The following is an 11,411-nucleotide window of genomic DNA, read 5'->3' on the forward strand; positions in this document are numbered from 1 at the left end:
AGCTGTTGGGCACACTGCCTCCCTGCACCAGGCAGCCCTCTGCCGGACTGCCTAGACACCAAGATAACACTTTATTTCCTAAATGTGGTTTTCAATGCTGAAAGCATTCTTGCAAGTTGATAATATATTCACTTCCAAGATAAACACACCAGCTATGTGGAAGGAATTGCACAGTAAGGTGTTGGCCGACGGGCACACCTCCAGTTTCCTGGGGTCTTTCAGAAGGAAAAACGAATAGCAAGGCAGGCCATTTGTGGGGGTGGACCGTGAGCGCCCAGGGCTAACCTGCCTTTGAATCAATCAGCGTTGAATGTCAGAGGCTGAACATTCAGGAGTCTGCTCTGATTCAGAATTAGAAATTTCAATTCTAGCACTGTCACCAAACACTGGGTTCAGAAAACGCACCCTGGGAGGGCACAGGTTAACTAACAACCGTGAGTAGCAGCCGTGAGTGCCCAGCTGGTAGGGCTCTCAGGTGTCAGTGTTCTGTGTTCTGTGCCACTGTCACACATGAGACAATTTAGCTGATGCTTTGACAGCTTGAAAATTATGTGGGGTCCTTTCCACAGGAATCAAGGTTTCTGAAATAAGGGAGAGGAGGTTGTTCAAGGTCAAAGAATAAAAGAGAAAGAATAGACATCCAGATTTCCTTTCCTCCTCATGCAGCCAACATCGAAACAGATTAAAACTGTTAAGCCCACAATTGCAAGGAGAGCATGCTTTTAGTGGTCCCTCATATAACAGACCAGGAGACTTTTATAGGATATCTTTAAAAAGCCATCCCACAGTGATTCACCAGATACTCACAGGCGACAATGAAAGTGCCTGAATGCCTTACTATTTCCAATAACCGAATTTAAATCCAAGAGAGTCAATAGTTAATTTATTTATGCTTCTCAATAAAAACTAATTAAAGATACTTAAGTTTTTAGCGATGGTCCGAGAAATGTAATTGAGCAAGTTCAGACATAGCAAGCCATTAATGGAGTTCTCGGTAAGGATCCGAATGGAGGCGGAATCAATCAATGGCTTCGGGATTTGAGCTGGCTGCGCTCAGTTCTCTGCAAGCAGGCTAGGAAGGAGACCTGGGAGTCTATTTTCTCTCCGCCTTCTTATCTCTCAGCCCTGAAAGGAAAAAGGAAATCTTTGAAAGGCGTTGTTAGCAGCTCTCAGAGATGGTGCTTGAGATCAGGTTTGTTTTTAATTTTTCAGCTGGATCATTATTTCTTGAGAATGAAAATGGTGGCAAATGCCAATCATGCAACTTGAAAAGAAGGCAGAATTAGCCACCAGACATTTAGGTCACATTTAGTTCTAATTCTTTTCCCTAATGCTGCCTGGAAAACACTGTAGCTCTATTTTAAAGATGTCTTTACATTCACAGAAAGCCAGCACACATGCTTGCTGCTGGCTGCTGTGAAGGAAAATTCAAATTCTGGCAAACTGCTGCTTTCATCTGATCCTTGAACAAAAAAGCTATTTTGAAATTCTGATGGCATCTTGGGGAAAAAAAGATATACCCCAAAATTTTGAAAATAAATTTAGCTTATTGCCTAACGCTCTGCATGTAACAGCTAATATCACCAAGGAAAGGTAGAGCTCTGGAATTAGCAGCACATACTAGAAGCTAGGATGATATGCAGATCAAACGCAGCATCTCTCCGGTGGATCTGTGCCCACCGGTATTGGAAGCCACGCCACGACCCACAACAGATTTCTCCGCTTCTCCCCAGGACGAGCACCGGCCGACCCGACAACATGGTGCGACAGGGGGAGAGGAAGGGCCCATTAAATCTCTGAGTAGCATATTTCAGGTTTGTTTTGCAGGATTTTACCCCAACGAAGATAGCTTCTCTTGCAGAAAATATGCTGTTACCTTCAGATCGAAATTATGATTCTTCCCTGATTGTCCATTCTTCTCCTACTCCACAGACAATCTCCTCTGTAGACCCACCTTTGCCCTGGTAACACCCGAATCTTCCTTGGCCCAAGAGAATCCCAGCTCCTGTCAACTCACTGGACTCTCTGTGTCTTTTATTTGGAAGAACCACGTGACAGCTGGTGACGTTCCTTCTATTGCCTTTGCTATCACTGGCACCATGCAAAGCTAAAGAGATCCTCACCAGCACGCCTGTCATGGCATGTTAAAAGCCCACCTGTCCCACTAGAATGGAAACAAGATGAGGCAAGTGACAATGACTATGGAGTTTGGTGTGTTAGCCATGGAAGCCTAGCACATGGCAGGAAAGCAAAAGCTATTCCTTACTTTTATGGAATTAATCATGAATTTTTTTTCCATGTTTGATTGAAAAATCCTTGACATTGATAACACTGTATAGCAGATTAGATAATTTTGTGTGACTGTTTAAATCAGTACACTATTTTGTAATATCATGTGCCCAGAAAGTGATTTTGATTGGCTATTTAATTGAAATTATTTCTCCCCATGGTATTCTGAAATTTTTTTGCTACAATAATTGTTCTAATACGGTATTTACTGGTGTAATAAATTCCCTCTATTTGGAAATAACCCCAGTAGTCCATGGTATTTGCAATCAGAAACATTGTTAACGCACAGATTGGATCTCCATGTCTGGGAAGCAGTGAGCAAACCTAGTCAGCCACCACTGTTTGCATCTCAGCAGGGTTTCCTTTCTGTCATTGCACATAGGTCCTCATCTAATTACAACAAATGCAGAGAATATAAATTAAGCGATATTTGCAAGTTTACTCTTGAAGGTCTTAAAAATGTCAAGGTTTTAGTTCAGTTTGTCTCAAACATAGCTAGATGCAAATAAAAAGCTATATTCTTTAGCGTGTAATTGCTTGTAGTTCTTTTCTATCTGAGAGACACATTTTGATTATTTTACTTACTTTGGAAGCACATAAAACATTATAAGCATGTAGTTGTTTCTTTTTTTATTTCAAAGTATTATGGGGCTACAAATGTTTTGGTTACAAGGCTCGCTTTTGTTATGCTTGAGTCAGGGTTATAAGTGTGCCCGTCACCCAGATAGTGTTCCTTGTACCCATTAGGTAGGTTTTCTCCTATCCCCCCTCCCCTTCTTGATTTCCACTGAGTTTTACTTCCCTCCGTGCATGTGTGCTCATCGGTTAGTTTCCATTTAATAGTGAGTGCATGTGGTGTTTGTTTTTCCACTCTTTAGGTACTACACTTAGGATAATGGTCTCCAGTTCCACCCAAATTATTACAAAAGGCCCAATTCATCCTTCTTCATGGCTAAGTAGTACTTCATGGTATACATATACCACATTTTGTTAATTCACTCATGAATCAATGGGCACTTGGGTTGATTCCACATCTTTGCAATTGTGAATTGTGCTGCAATAAATATTCGAGTGCAGGTGTCTTTTTGATAAAATAATTTATTTTCCTTTGGGTAAATACCCAGTAGTGGAATTGCTGGATCAAATGGTAGGTCTACTTTTAGTTCTTTGAAGAATCTCCATACTATTTTCCAGAGAGGTGGTATTAATTTGCATTCTCACCAATAGTGTACAAGTGTACCTTTCTCTCCACATCCGTGTCAGCACCTATTGTTGTTGGACTTTTTAACAAGAGCCATTCTAACTGGGATAAGGTGATATCTCATTGTGGAGATATCATTTCATTTGCATTTCCCTGACGATTAGTGACATTCAGCATTTTTTCATATTTATTAGCCATTTGTCTATCTTCCTTTGAAAAACTTTTATTTATGTCTTTTTAACAGGGTGGTTTATTTTTTTCTTGCTGATTTGCTTGAGTTCTTTGTAGATTCTGGTAATTAACCCTTTATTGGATATATAGCTTAGGAATATTCTTCCATTCTATAGGTTATCGATTTTCTCTGTTGATTATTTTCTTAACTGTGCCAAAGCTTTTTCATTTAATCAAGTCCCATTTATTTATTTTTGTTGTTGCTGTGATTGCCATTGCAGTCTTCTTCATAACTTCTTTGCCTAGTTATGAAGAAGATATCTAGAAGAGTTATGAAGAAAATATCTAGAAGAGTTTTTCCAATGTTTTCTTCTGGCTATATGGTCTCTTTTCTGGGTCTATACAAACCATAGAATTATTTTTTTCTAGATCTCTGAAATATGACATTGGTATTTTGATGAGAATTGCATTGAATCTGTAAATCATTTTGGGCAGGATGTACATTATAATGATGTTAATTCTACCTATCCATGAGTATGACATGTTTTTCCGTTTGTTGTGTCATCTGCAATTTCTTTCTTCAGTGTTTCATTGTTCTCGTTGTAGAAATATTTCACCTCCTTGGATAAGTATATTCCTAGATATTTTATTTTCTTTGTAGCTATGGTGAATAGTATTGAGTCTTTGATTTGACTCTCAGCTTGACTGTTATTAGTGCATAGCAATGCTACTGATTTGTGTACATTGATTTTGTAACCTGAGACTTGCTAGGGGTCTCTTGGTGGAATCTTTGGGTTTTCTGGATATAGGATCATAGCGGCAGCAACAAGCAATTGTTTGATCTCTTCTTTCCCCATATGAATACTGTTTATTTTTTTCTCTTTCCTGATTTCCCTGGCTAGGAATTCCAGTACTTCGTTGAATAGAAGAGGTGACAGTGGGCACGCTTGTCATGTTCCACTTCTTAGTGGGAATGTTTTTAATTTTTCCCCATTCAATATTATGTTGGCTATGGGTTTGTCATACACAGCTTTTATAATCTTGAAATATGTCTCTTCTATGCCTAGTTTGTTGAGGGTTTTTTATCATAAAAGTGTACTGAATTTTGTTGAATGCTCTGTATCTATTGAGATGATCATATGATCTTTACTTTTACTTCTCTTTATGTGGTGAATCATATCTATTGATTTACGTATGTTGAACCATTTTTGTATCCCTGGATGAAGCCCACTTGGTCATGGTGGATTCTTTTGTTGAAGTCTTATTGAACTCAGTTTGTTAGCTTTTTATTGAGGATTTTTGCATCTATGTTCATGAGGCATATTGGTCTGTAGTTTTGTTTTATTGTTGTGTCCTTTCCTGGATTTGGTATCAAGATGATACTGGCTTCATAGAATGAGTTGTGAAGGATTCTCTCCTTATTGATGTTATTGAATAATTTCTGCAGTATGGGTACCAGCTCCTCTTTGTAGCTCTACCAATATTTGGCTGTGGCTCCATAAGGTCTAGGTATATTTTATTGGAAGCTTTTTGATTATATTACTACTTCAAACTCATTGCTCATTATTGATTTCTTCAGGAGTTCTCTTTTTTCCTGACTGAGTCTTGAAATGTGCTTTTCCAGGAATTTGCTCATGTCCTCTATGTTTTCAAGTTTATGTTCATGAAGATTTTCATAGTATTCATAGATGACATTTTTTATTTCTGTGGCATCAGTTGTTATATCTACTTTTTCATTTCTGATTGGCTTTATTTGGGTTAATTCTTTTCCATTCCTGGTTATTCTAGCAAAAGTCTATCTGTTTTGTTTATCTTTTCAAAGAACCAACTTTTGGTTTCATTGATCCTTTGTATTTTTTGTTTTGTCTTCCATTTCGTTTAGTTCTTCTCTGACCTTAGTTATTTCATTTTCTCTGCTGGCTATGGGTTTGGTTAGCTCTTCCTTTTCTAGTTCCTTGAGATGTGTCATTAGATTGTTAATTTGTAATCTTTCTTTCTTTTTGTTGTAGGTATTTAAGGCTATGAATTTTATCCATAGGATTGCTTCTGCTGAATTCCACATATTTTGATACCTTATGTCCCTTTTGTCATTCAGTTTGAGTAATCTTTTGATCTTCTTCTTAATGTCATTATTGACCCTATAATCACTCAGCAGCAGGTTGTTTAATTTCTATGACTTTGTGTAGAATTGAGTGTTTCCCTGAGAGTTGATGTCTAGTTTTATTCCACTGTGGTCTGAGAGGATATATGGTATGATTTCTATTTTTTTGAATTGGTTGAGACATGTTTTGTGGCCTAAGATATGATCAGTCTTGGAGAATGTCCCATGTGCTGTTGAAAAGAATGTATATTCAGGAGTTTGGGTGTAAAATGTATGTTAGATCCATTTTTTCTAGAGTCCCATTTAAGTCCAGTGTTTCTTGATTTATCTTTTGCTTGAATTTTCTTTCCAGTTCTGTCAGTAGAGTGTTGAAGTCCCTGGCAATTACGATGCTGCTGTTTATCGCTTTGCTTAGATCTAGTAGGGTTTGTTTTATGAATTTGGGTGCTCATCTGTTAGGTGCATAAATATCTAGGATCTTTATATCTTACTGTTGAATTGTTCCCTATACCATTATATAATGGCCATCTTTGTCTTTATTTGCTACTGTTCATTTAACTTCAATTTTATCTGACATGAGAATAGCTACACCTGCTTTCTTTTAGTTTCCATTTCCATGGGGTATTGTTTTCTATGCTTCACCTTGAATCTGTATGAGACTTCGTGGGTTAAATCTGTTTCCTGGAGACAGCAAATCTTGGCTTGTATTTTTTCATCCATTCAGCCAGCCTATGTCTCTTGAGTGGAGAATTTAAAACATTCATGTTGATTGATAGAATGATATGTGGGATGCTGTTCTGTTTATCGTGTTGGGTAGTACCTTATTACTTTGTTTTACCTCTTGGCTAGTGTTTTATATGAACTCTCAGTGTTACCTTTTGGGTGGTTTTACAGTTTTGTGTGTCTATTTGCTGATCCATGTATAATGTGGTTCTGAGTATTTCCTGCAGGGCAGGTCTGGTCTTGAAAAATTCCCTCAGTATTTCCATGTCTGGAAAAGTCTTTATTTCTCCTTCATATATGAAATTAGTTTTGCAGGACACAAAAGTCTAGGCTGGCAATTGTTCCGTGTAAGAAGACTAAAGATGGGGCCCCAATCCATTCAAGCTTGTAAGGTCTTGAGAAGTGTGCAGTTAGACTGATAGGTTTTCCTTTGTAAGTCACTTGGTATTTTCACCACACAGTTCTTACCTCCTGTTGACTTTGGCCAGTCTGAGGACTGTTTATTTTGGTGATTGCCTTTTTGTGATGAATCTCCCAGTTGTTCATTGAGATTCTTGTACCTGGATGTCTAAATCTCTAGCAAGACCAAGGAAGCTTTCCTCAATTATTCCTTCAAATAGGTTTTCCAGCCCTTCTTCACCCTGAGGGATGACTGTGATTCTTATATTTGGCCATTTGACATAATCCCATACTTGCTATAGGCTTTGCTCATTCCTCTAAATTCTTTGTTCTTTATTTTTGACTGACCAAGTAAATTCAAAGGAGTTGTCTTCAAGCACTGATATTCTTTCTTCTGCCTGATCTACTGTATTCTTAAAACTTTCCATTGTGTTTTGTATTTCCTTAAGTGAATTTTTCATTTCCAGAAGTTCTGTTTGTTTTTGTCTTTTTTAAAATATGTCAACCTCTTCAGTGAATTTTTCATTCATTTCATGAATCGTTTTTCTGGTTTCTTTGAATTGGTTTTTCATTTTCTCTTAAATTTCATTGAGCTTCCTTACAATCCACATTTGGAATTCTTTATCTGTCATTTCAATATTTTCATTTTGGTTGGTATCCATTGCTAGAGAGCTGGTGTTCCCTTTTGGGGGTGTCTTTTCACTCTGATTTTCCATACTTTCAGACTTCTTTCACTGATTCCTTCTCACCTGAGGCAGCTGTAACTTTTTATTTTTGGATTCTTTTGTTCAGATGGGGCTTCCCCTGCTCCTCACTTTTAAAGGAATGTCTTTAGCATATGTTGGGTAAGAACTTTCGGATTTGCTTGTGGGACTTCCAGGTGAGTCTTTATTCTATGCCACAGAAGAGATAGATATAGGAGTGAGTGTGGGTCTAAGTTGGGTGAGCTTGCTGTCAGGCTCCCCAAAAGGTGGTAAGGTAGCTGCTTTGGCAGGGGTCAAAGGTCTTCTCCCACTCTTCTAGGGAAAGACACCATGGAGGGGCTAGGGTGCCTCCCCCTAACCCCCACCAAGCCCAAAGCCTGCTTGTGGAGATATAGGCCATCTGAGATTCACAATCTGGTTGCCAGGAACAGTTTCACTCTTCTCCCCCACCTCTCCCCTGCTCCATCGTCTCCCTCCAGCCCACAGGAGCTCAACCTAGCTGAGCTGCCCCATGACAGTGTTGTAGGACAGGAGCTTCCCTGCCTAGGATCCTACCTTGGGCTGAGATCATGGCCTTCCTGTGGGAGGAGGGTGTTCCGTGAATACACTGTGGCTGGTACCCATGCTATGCTCTCTTTTCAGGTCTGCTTATGTGGGCTCTCTTGCTTCCCAAGATTATTTCACAAATCTCCCCTCCATATCCACAAGCAACATGATCAAGTATTGCAGGAATGAGATCTGGCCTGCAGATCTCCAGGTCCCCCAAGATCAATACCTGACCATGCCAGGGAGAAGTGTGCTGGTCCCAAGTTGCCTATGAGATACTCAAGCAGGTTTGATGTCCCTCCACTTCAGGGTGTGCCCTAATCTGATGAAGCTGCCAGGTAAGCAGCACCAGGGAGATCCTGTGAGCAAGGTGCTCACAGTCTGAGCACTCCTTAGTCCTCTGCAGGTCTTTAAGAGGAAAGGTTTGAGCCCCACTCTGTGTGGAAGCTTCAATATGGTAGATGCACCAGCAGAGGGGAGGCAACTGCTTGTGAGAGGAAGCCTGTCCTCTCCTGGGAGCCCACGCCTCACCTGGACACGAGGGTCTGGGCTCCGAGGACTCAGAGTCCTTCCTGGCTCTGCAGTGCTGTCTGCAACTCACCAGCCTCTGCTCATTGTGCAATTAGAGCAAGCAGTCACGGCACTCAGTCTAGTTAATGATGTTATGTGAGCAGGACAGAGACGTCAGGCCATGAGGGGCTTATTAATGACCATTAGCATCTGTGCCTGCAGCCATGTACCTGCTCTGACAGAACGCAGACCCTGCTCCAGCTTCTCTTGCCATTGCCTGAGCATGGAACCTCATCAGCATGGAGTGGAGCCATCCAAACTGCTGTCATCACGCTGCAATCTGAACAGCTTTTGCAAACCTTTCTCCCCCTCCGTGGATGCTGTGCAGAGAGGGTAGGCTCTCGCTGCCCAAAGTGGGTCCTCGGGTCAGCAAATGGGTACAGCCCTGGAGCTCAGCAGCGACTATACAGACTCTTGGGCACTGCTCGGACACACTGTATCGGAGCCTGCATTTTAACGAGATCCCCAGTCGATGCATGGGCACGCTAAAGTTTGAGAAGCACTGGTTTAGGCCACAAGGCCAGCACCTTGCTGTCAAGTGGCACCATATCTCTCTGTGAGTCTTTGCTAGTCTGAATACAGTTTAACTCCCAATGCAAGCAGTTGTTATGGGTTGAATTGTGAGCCCCTCCAAAAAATTCATATGAAGCCCTAACCCCTAGTACCTAAGGATGTGACCTTATTTGGAAATAGAGCCGTTGCCGGTGTGATTAGTTAAGATGAGCTCGCGCCGGAGTAGGGTGGACCCTAATCCAGGACGACTGGTGTCCCTACACTAAGGGGAAACTTGGACACAGACAAACACAGAGGAAATGCCACATGAAGAGGAAAGAAGAGATTGAGGTGATGTTTCCACAAGGGGTGAGTGCTCGAGTTTGCAGCAAACCACCAGAAGCTGGAGAGAGGCACAGAGCCAGTTCTCACCCACAGCCCCCGGAAGGAGCCCACCTGCCAACACCGTGCACGGTCTTGGATTTCACCCTCCTTACCTGTGACACAAGGAATTTCTGTTGCTGGCACCACCTGGTTTGTGGTACTTTGTTACAGCAAAATAATATATTCTCCTAATTGATCTTGACTCCATGAGTCCAAGGTAGTCAATACCTAACTTTTTTCTTAGAGGTGCTGCTTTCCGTAAGTATCAGAGAGAAAATATGAGAATCCACCCCCCAAAATTAAAAAGAAAAAATCTTTCCTTTTGCTATGTGTTCTGAGAGGTGGTTTCTGAACCCATCTGGTTGGACGGCCTCCCCACGAGAGACTTCACCGCTGTCAGCTATCAACTTGTTGGCCTTCGTGGAGGCTGCAGATGAGCTCTGTTTGTATTTTCTAAATTAGCCTCAATCTCACAAAAGCCTGTTGTCACCTCAGCAGGATGGAGTCTGGGAGGGAACGAGACCTGTAAGAACCAGGAAATATGAAGTAGCAATGTCACAGACCAGGGCAAGCTGGCGGAAGCAGCTTGTATTAAAACAGTAAATGCTGCACATTTAAGAAACTCTCACTTCTCACCTCCCCAGAGGTGAATTTCTCAGTGGCCACTTTTTCACAATAACCCAGGACCCTCATTTACTGCTTATGTGGTTTGAAAGATGCCAGCTGTTTGCCATTTTTAAAAAGTTATCACACACCAGCATTGTGCTGGAGACTTTAAATATATGGAAAAAGTAATCCTTAAACCAAATCCCACAAATATATTTTTATACCCATGTAAGACATGAAGAATGGAAGATCAGTGAGATGAGTGAGTTGTCTGGAGTCCAAGAACAAGGACTGAAACTCTCATGTTCAGGGTTTCTTTCCCTGCCCTGCATCAATAACTGCCGGTCTTGCTTTTGTATACTCAGGCCCCAGCACCATTCTTTGCCCACAAAAGGCACCCGATATAATAGTGGTCCATGGAAATCAATGGATGGTGTTTAAAGAATGAAATGCCCTGCCTTTCCATCTTTTCTGACCTAGAGGAATGATAAAGTCTCACACAAGAATGGAAGGGAACCCAGTCAGAGCCATTGTGACCTTAGGCAAATGTGACATTTCTGAGCTACCAGCAGCAGTAACAGCCTCAGGGGCTTCAGGATTGGGTCATTTTAGCAAGTAACAAGGAAAGCCTGTGCAGGACAGAGACAAGGAGGTTGTTCAGAGGCCGTGGCCGCCAGGCCCTACTGCAGGAGCCTGACCCTGCCTTGCCAGGCCAGCACAGGGCACCCTGGAGAGACGCCAGAGTGTCACTGTTAAGGACACAGGCTTTGGCCTTCTGGACCTAGTTTCAGTCTCACCTCTGCAGTCACTTAACTCTTCTGTACCTCAGTGTTCTCACGTGTAAAATGGGGTCACAGTGGTATTCGCGTCTCATGGTGTGTCTGCACCGAGCCCGGCTCACCACAGCGCTCAGGCAGTGCCGGCCCTCCCGGCATTGCTGGTTAGACCCTGCCTTGGCCTTGCAAGAGGAACGTAGAGACCCCCAGTGGTGCCTGTTCCTGCTTCTCTGGCCCCACCAGGACGGCCTGCCTACCGTAGGGCCACTGCAGGGTCACAGGCCCTGAGAAATGGCCCCTGCAGGCCCTGCACGCAGCACATGCCTGCGGTGATACTTCAGACCCCACTCTTGCTGCTCCCTTTGGAAACGGCTTGAAAATGCTTTTATTAGAAACTCAACCTTTGATTCTCTCAAGCATGTCTGGTGATCCCAGACATCTCGGGGACC

Source organism: Microcebus murinus, chromosome 9 (genome assembly GCF_040939455.1).
Source record: "Microcebus murinus isolate Inina chromosome 9, M.murinus_Inina_mat1.0, whole genome shotgun sequence".
NCBI lineage: Eukaryota > Metazoa > Chordata > Mammalia > Primates > Cheirogaleidae > Microcebus > Microcebus murinus.